General features: G+C 44.2%; 1 non-coding gene across 1 annotated transcript; it reads left to right on the top strand.

The window, feature by feature from the left end:
• The first annotated feature begins 7280 nt into the window (after nucleotides 1-7280).
• Nucleotides 7281-7387, top strand: LOC133046354 (U6 spliceosomal RNA). Its single transcript, XR_009690485.1, has one exon. It is a non-coding gene; the product is annotated as a U6 spliceosomal RNA (small nuclear RNA).
• Nucleotides 7388-8689: the final 1302 nt, after the last annotated feature.

Here is an 8689-nt window from a genome sequence, read left to right as displayed (position 1 = left end):
TAAGATTCAGGGGGTAAGGCTGGAGAGGAGCGGGCAGACACAGGCTACTTGAGCACACAGCTCCACACTGCTACCGCTCACACTGTAATCTACGTAACTGCACACTAAGGTGGCCCTGGTCTTGTACCTCGTGCTAAAAAGAGCTCGGCCTGCATCCAGGAGGCAAATAATCCAGCATGGCAGACGTTGTCTCAGCTGCAAAGTTCATCCTGAGATACTCAGTGAGTTAAAGGAAACCCTGGGCTCTGATGTGAGCGCTTCATGGCCCAGAGGCCAGGAATTCTCAGCATAAACCAGCACCACCAATTGAGATGTACAGAAAGGCACATGTTTTAAAATCTACTTCAGAACTTCCATAGTTCTGTGACCTCTGATTAGAATCAAACAGCAGCAAAATAAACAGCCTTCACCCAAAAGAACTACTGCAAAAAATGTGGCTACTTAACCCATTGAAGTTGTACCCTTAATATTCTAAGGTAAAATCAATTCATAGCTCATTTTCAGAACAGCGTTTTCATTTCTAAGCAGTCTTGCACAAATATTTTGATTTCAGTATTTTAGGAAACGTTCTGAAAGCTTCTTAAACTGATAATTTTTTGCTTTTTCATGATAAGTCAGTAATAAAGCAAGATACATCTGGCCCTTATTAGTCTAGAATCACGTGGTAGCTTCCCAGATCCAGTTGACAACATCCTAAGGGTTCTTAGGAATTACACTCGGGTAATTCAGCAAGTTCAGTGTTACAACTAAAAGTCTCCCTGACTGACTTGGGACTGACTGTGACAGAATTCATTTTTTTCTGACGTATCACTACCCAGTCCAGAAGGGTTCTGTGGCATGTCCCCCAGGTCCTATCTCACCTTGGTCTTGGGGTGTTTCAGTTATCTATCATGAAACAGCAAACCACTGCCAAACACAGGTGCTAAAAAAACAAACAAACAGTGACTCTCACACTTCTGTGGGTGTGGCAGAGGCCCAACTGGACAGTCTTTCTGCTGGTCTCACTTGGGGTCCCTCACGAAGTCGATCAGGTGATAACAAGGGTCAGAGCATTTTAAATGAGTTCCCTCACGTGTCCAGTAATGTGGCAGTGATGCCGGCAAGACTGCGACCTCTATCAGGTGGAAACGTGTCGTTTCCATCACTGGGCTTCTCCAGTGGAGGCGGGAGTGTTCAAAGTATGAGGCAGAATTCACAGATCTCTTTAAACTTGGTCTTGAGAGTTACACTGTGTCACTTCTGCTACAATCTATTGGTACCAGTAAGTCCCAAGGCCACCCCAGATTCAAAGGGAAAAGATACAGACTCCACTTCTCCACCGGAGTGTGGCAACAATCTGTAGCCCAGCTCAGGGCGAGATATCAACCTTCCCCTTAGACAATAAGGCACGGCTGTGTGGCTCCTGTCTGCCTTCTCTGTGTTTACCACATGGTTCACACTCTTTCCAAAGAGCAAGAACTCACAGCGTCACAACAGCTTTCCTGGAAGAAAAGTCTGATAGCACAGAGAATCTGAATGCTTCTTCAGCTCACGGTCAAGGACAAGGGTTGACAAACTTTGTTTTTGTAAAAGAAAAGGAAGTGAGTATCTCAGGTTTTGAAAGCAGTACGGTCTCTGCACAACTACTCAGCTCTGTCACAGAAGCAGGAAAGAAGCCGGCTGCTGCGGCTGCTGCTAAGTCGCTTCAGTTGTGTCCGACTCTGTGCGACCCCATGGACAGCAGCCCACCAGGCTCCCCCGTCCCTGGGATTCTCCAGGCAAGAACACTGGAGTGGGCTGCCGTTTCCTTCTCCAATGCATGCATGTATGATAAGTCGCTTCAGTCGTGTCCAACTCTGTGCGACCCCATGGACAGTAGCCCACCAGGCTCCTCCATCCACAGGATTCTCTAGGCAAGAGTACTGGAGTGGGTTGCCATTTCCTTCTCCAAAAGAAGCCAGAGATAATATGCAAACAAATGGGTATGGCTGTGTCTCAATAAAACTTTATTTACAACAACAGAGGGGGGATCGGGATGGGGAATACATGTAACTCCATGGCTGATTCATGTCAATGTATGACAAAACCCACCGAAATGTTGTGAAGTAATTAGCCTCCAACTAATTAAAAAGATAAAAAAATTAAAAAAAAAAACAACAACAGATCAGAAGGATGGAGTTGGCCTACAGAACATGATTTGTTGAGCCCTGGTCTAAGAGAATGAGTGTTGGATTTGAAATTGAACAATCAGGCCTGGAATTCTGACTTCACTACTCACTACCCATGTGACCTCCGTTGAGTTTCTTCAACTTTCTGAGGTTGCATTCTACATCTAAAACGTAGAGATAATGCCATTTATCTTCCCGAGATGCTTGTAGGCAGGGATACACAAGAAAGTGCAGAGCCCCCTCCCTCAGTAAGACAAATATGCCTTAGTTCTAGCCCACAGGACCTGGAGAACAATTCCTTTGTGGGGGGTGGTCCCCGGGAAACCTAGCTAGCAGGACAGAATGACCATCCACCACTGTTCTCCAATGAAATGGAACCTTCACTGATGAAAATTATATTTCACAGAAGACTGAACAGTCTTTGTTAGAGACCTGGCCCTGTTCTGCCCTTTCTCAATAGCAAACTATCTTGTTTTGAGGCATACAGACAGTATGCACACAAATGGTTTTTCACAAACAAGCAGCATATGTGGTCAGTGAAAAAAAAAAACAAAAAACAAAATAAGCAAGCCTCAAAAGTGTGATGACTCAAACAGAAAGTTTGTTCAGTGGCACAGCAGTAAAATCTTACTGTATTTAAGCTGGTTTTGTGGCTTCCGAGAGCTTAGCCAAAAAAGTCTCTGAGACAAGTATATATTTACATATTTTTTAATGCTAAAGGTATAACTGGAATTTTTTTTAACATGGGAATGCAAGCTTTACCTTTTTAAAATTGACCCTGATGGGGGGAAAATGTATTCAAAAATTCAAAAAAAAAAAAAACAAAAAACACAACTATCCTTAGCCCAAAGGAATTTAAAGCATTAAAGTATTTTGTTTGCATCTCCCCTAATGGGGCAGCACTTTGTAATACCAATAGTCCTCTAAGAAAATAAGATTTCTACATCAATAGCTGGCAGTGGTCTACTCCCGCTTTTGGAAAATTCCATTCATCCAGAGGAAAGTGGATATATCAGAAGGTGGGTGATTTGCCCACTGTCAAAACCTTGTCCACTGTAGGATTCTCCTGCAGCACCCACGTGAGCAGGATCCCGGCCACGGCTCCTCTCGCAATTTCAACGTCCTCTTCTCCCACAGCAGGGTGGCCCTCGCCAGGAACAGCTGTCCCTAGTCTCCAGGAGAGACAGCTGCACCCTGGAGAGACGGCGTTAGAAGGGTGCGGGTTCCCTCCTAAGCCCCAGAGTGCGTGCCAACGGCTGTCATCATCTGGATTGAATGTCCCCTTCCAAAGCAGTCTGGACCACATCCAGAGCGAAATAAATAAAGCTAAAATCCAGGCAAACGGATGGAAGGGTGGTGGACTGATGGATCGATGAACATGTTGCTTCTGATTCATAAATTAATAAATGGATACAGATTGTGGGTCTCCTGACTCAGATATCAGAAGGGAAAGGAGTAAGATGACTTAGCCTGAGACAAGCAGAAAGAAGCAAACATTCCCAAATTCCCTTGTACTTGTACTAGAGCAGAATGGAATTCTCACATGATAGCTGGGATGTCTATATTAAGGATCTTGGGCCAGGCCTCTACTAAATAAAGTTCAAGTGGCGCTGAGTTCACATGCTACCCAGAGCACTCCCAGACAGCTGATTGTTCTCCCTGTATCTCCTGCTTTGGAACTTGAGCTTCAAAGTAGCTCCTCGCCTGCTCTTGTCATGGCCAGAGTCCACAATGTACCTGGGAGGTGTGACTGTGATGAGCTATCAAAGGACCAACAGATAACAAAGCTGCCTCCCTCATACCCCATATGTGTGTGTGTGAATGTGTCTCTCTCTGCCTGCGTATGTACACATAAACCCATCACTGGAGGTCAATAGTTATGTAAGATGCTATGACCAGGGGAGGCTGGATCAAGGGTGTGTGGGAACTCTCTGACCTCTCTTTGCAATTTTTTTGTAAATCTAAAATTATACCATAAGAAAGAGATTAAAAAAATAAATAAATAAACTTTAGGTCAACTTGAAGGCCTGAAGCATATCATTCGAGTTTCCAAAGCTGCCTCCTGCGTAAGTCATCAATTCCTTCAGAGGGTCAGTGTATCTAGCCCTGAAATGAAGCTGATCAGGTTCCCAAAGGACCGCAAAACATACCCGACATTCTGTGACTATCTAACATGAAGGTGGCTTCTCCTTCCCGGGGGATCGTCTGCAGCTGCACCCTGGTGAGACTGAAGTGGAGCCGGGCAGGACAGGCAGTCAGCTGCTGACCATGCTCCGAAGCCCCCACATTGTCACCACCTCCCCGCCTCCACTCTCCCGGACGCAAAGGGCCAACAAACGCAGACGTGACACTGCCCAGGGGAAGGAGAGGGGCAGTCTTCACGAGCCTCCTTCGCACCCACAGGAGAAGCACCTTCCTCAGGAGACAGAAGCAGACCGGTCCTAACTGCAATGGCAGTGTCAAAGTCACGGCCCCGGTGGTGGGGAGTGGGAGGGGGATGGTCAGTGGGGGCAGGGGGTGGGGTGAAGAGGTGGGGGAGGTCGGGGGTGGGAAGTGATGGTCAGTGGGGTCGGGGGGTGGGGTGATGGTCAGTGGGGGTGGTGGTGGTGGGGAGAGGGTGGGGGGTGATGGTTAGTGGGGGTGGAGTGAAGAGGTTGGGGGTGGGGTGGTGATGATCATCGGGGGTGGGAGATGGGATGAAGAGGTAGGGATGGGGGGCTGGGGTGGGGTGAAGAGGTGGGGGATGGGGTGGGGTGGTGATGGTCAATGGGGGTGGGAGATGGGATGAAGAGGTAGGGATGGAGAGCTGGGGTGGGGGTGAAGAGGTCGGGGGCTGGGGTGAGAGATGGGGGAATGGCAGTGAAGAGGTGAGGAGTGGGGTAGGGGGATTGGAGTGGGGGTGAAGAGGTGGGGGGATGGGGGTGAGGAGGTAGGGAGGAATGGGACCACGGTGATGGGCCTGGACCAACCAATGCCAGCCCATCACTTCCCCTCCCATAGCCCCACATGTGGCTAAGGAGGAAGCTGAAAAGTGGAACAAAATCTGGATTCCGTTAGGAAAAAGGTAGAAGATGGATATGTGAGTTGGCAATCAGTTTTTGCTACTCCCATCATTCATTCACTCATTCATTTGTTCATTCATTCATTCAAGTAGTGAGTCTGCTGACAGTCCATGTCTAGAAAACTCTTGCCCAGAATTAGATTCTAGCTGTCTTGAAAGTTAGGGTACAGCCATATTTACATAGGACTATTCCATTTCCCTGATACTTAAAAGTAGCACCGGATATCCCAGTCTAAATACCAGAGAGTAAATTACTGTTTCAGAGTGATTTTAAAGTGCACCAGTGCCTCACTTCCCTGGTCACTGCTGACGGAAGCTGCTCCGTCTGAATTGGTTGAGGCAGTAGAAGGTGCCCTTCACCAGGCCCGGTCCTAATAATAGCAGCTGTGTGTGACTCAGGTTACAGGTTGGTTCAAATCCATATAAAACTTGCTCCTCTGACTGAGGCAATTTTGGTATTTAACTTTGTCTCTCACATGAGATTCTTATTTTTAAAACCTGAGTACGGGAAACAGAAAAATTGATGTTGAAGTATGTTAGAAGGGATACAGAGCAGTCTATTATTATAATGAAGGCCAGAAAAGATTAAGGACTTGTGATTTTTTGAAAAAAGAAATCCCAGGTACTCAATGTTATATCCTCAAGTGGCACACATTTAAAGCTTAATAGTGTGAAAAACGCATACTATTATGTTGCTACTGGGATGTTAAAAAGCAAGATTTCTTACCTAGTTTCTACAAGATTTCTGAGTGAATGGAACAAAAGAGAATGTTTTTGATTTTACAACTTCTAATACTCCCCTGGGTGAAATAATCTATTTAATGTCAGTTAATGAGTATACTAACTAATTTTTAAAATCAATAATATGAGATACAAGGGTATATTTACATTTATGTTGAAATACTGTAAGCATGTATTACAGAATACTTAGCCCAAGATATATTTCAATTAAATAAAATAATTTCAGAAGTTTGTGTGACACAAATGGCCAATAAATGCATGGAAAAATGTCCAATATCAGCAGCCATCAGGGAAAAGCAAATCAAACCCACAGTGAGACACTCATTCACACCCACTATGATAATGCAAACAAAAAAGACATAATAACAAGTGTTGGTAAGGACATGGACAAATTGAAACCCTCATACAGTGCTTGTTGAAAAAAGTAAATGTGGACTACCCTGGTTGTCCAGTGGCTAAGACTTCACACTTCCAATGCAGGGTGCTTGGGTTCAATCCCTGTTTAGGGAACTAGACCCCACATACCGCAACTAAAGATTTCACATGCTGCAACTGGAGAGCCTACACACTGCAGTGAAGATCAAAGATCCTGCATGCTGCAACAAAGATGCAGCGCAGCCAGATAAATACATATTTTTTTTAAAAAAAGTAAAACAGTGCAGCCACTTTGGAAAGTAGTGTGGCATTTCCTCAAAAGGTCATCATGTTATCTAGCAATTCCAGTCCTTCCAATCTAACCAAGAGAAATGAAAACCTATGTCCACTCAAAACCTTGTCTATGAGTGTTCACAGCAGCATTATTTATAGGAGCCCCAAAGTATAAACTATCCAAAAGTTCATTAGCTTATAAATGGATAAATAAACCATGGTATACATCCACATGTGGAATATGATATGGCAATAAAAAAGGAATGAAGTACTGATCCAGGCTAGAACACAGATGAACTTTGAAAATGTCATGCTATGTGAAAGGAGTCAGACACAAAGGACCACATGTTATATGATTCCATCTACATAAAAATGTCCAGAATAGGCAAATCCAAGAAAACAAAGTAGATCAGTGGTTGCCTGGGGTTGGGGGGTTGGGGGAAATATGGAGTAATGGTAATGGGTATGGAGTTTCTTTTTGGGGTGATGAAAGCCTTCAAAATTGATTATGGTGATGGCCGCAAAACTCTATGAATACACTAAAAACCAGTGAATTCTATACATTAAAGGGGTGATTTGTATGGTATATGAGTGAATTCTGTACTCTAAAGGGGTGAATTGTATAGTATATGAGTTATATCTCAATAGAGCCTTTTTAAAAAAGTTTTTTAAAAAGTATTTGGGTGCTCGCTTCAGCAGCACATATACTAAAATTGGAACGATACAGAGAAGATTAGCATGGCCCCTGCGCAAGGATGACATGCAAATTCGTGAAGTGTTCCATATTTTTACTTTGCAGTAGTTTAATAAAGGTGTGTTGACTTCTTAAAAAAAGATAAAAATAAAAAAAATAAATAAATTAAAAGTATTTGGGAGGGACTTCCCCGGTAATCCAGTGGTTAAGACTTCGAGTCTCAATGCAGGGGGTGCATATTCGATCCCTGGTCAGGAAGCTAAGATCCACATGCCTCGTGGCCAAAAAACCCCAAAACATAAAACAGAAATGATATCATAACAAATTCAATAAAGATTAAAAAAAAAATTCTATGGGAAGTGGGTAACAGCAAAGAGACAGGCACAAGAAAGTTTCTTAGGAGTGACAGAACTATTCTGTATATTGGTGGTGGTCACACAACTCTATACATAAATGGATGCAAAAAAAAAAAGCCTGTTACTCTGAATGAAAATATGAAAAATAAGTATTTTCCCATAAGTCTATGGCTTTGGGTATCCACAGCTGATGTGTGATGAATGAATGTTCAAAGATAATCATATCAGTGATTAATCTATGAGACAGGGAATGACTGACCACTTGCTGACTTGGCTGTATTTGCTTCAGTGAATAAAATAACCAAGTCACCTCCACTTAGTACCGTGCATAAACTGTAACATCCTTTCAAATATGCTGGGAACAGGTATGATGGTGATAAAACAGCAGAAGCCATTTTGATAGGAAATAATGGGGTCTTCCAGATAATGATGCTCTTCTTCCAGCCACTAGGTGAGGAATGGGACTTGCTATACAACTGGCGAGCAGGTGACCTGGGCTGAGTTATTTCAGACCCTCCTGCTTAAATCTTCCCACAGCTCCCCATCATGGCTAAAATAAAACCCAGACTCCTGATTCCATCCTGCAAGGCTCTCACTGTAAGTATGTTATCTGGCTGTACCAGGCTGGAGACCAGGACACAGCAGGATGGCAGGGTGGGCCATGAAACCAGCAGGCCCGACGCTTCAGACAAAGGGCAAAGGAGGTCATTCACTCCAAGCGATTCATTGATGGCTCTGACCTGGTACTCAGGACAGTAACTGGACATACGAGCCCTCGATAAACAGCCGTTACTGTTACTATTACAGACACACAAGTTCTATACACATACACAGACACGCACACACACATCAATGTCAGCTTCCTAAGGACAGGTCGTGGCCTCCTCTGTATCCTCAACACCCACAAAACCGGTCTTAGAGGACAGAAGGAAGATTCAGGAAGAACCCGAGTGTTCAGAGAAAATTCTAAGAAAATGGAAAGCAGACCTTTCAGTGTCCCAGTAACTTTCATCACACCCTACCTAAGTGTCAGGGTAGGGCA

The sequence above is a fragment of the Dama dama genome, chromosome 24 (assembly GCF_033118175.1).
Source record: "Dama dama isolate Ldn47 chromosome 24, ASM3311817v1, whole genome shotgun sequence".
NCBI classification, from domain to species: Eukaryota; Metazoa; Chordata; class Mammalia; order Artiodactyla; family Cervidae; genus Dama; species Dama dama.
Note: the sequence above shows the minus strand (reverse complement) of the source record. Positions and strands in the feature narration are given on the sequence as shown.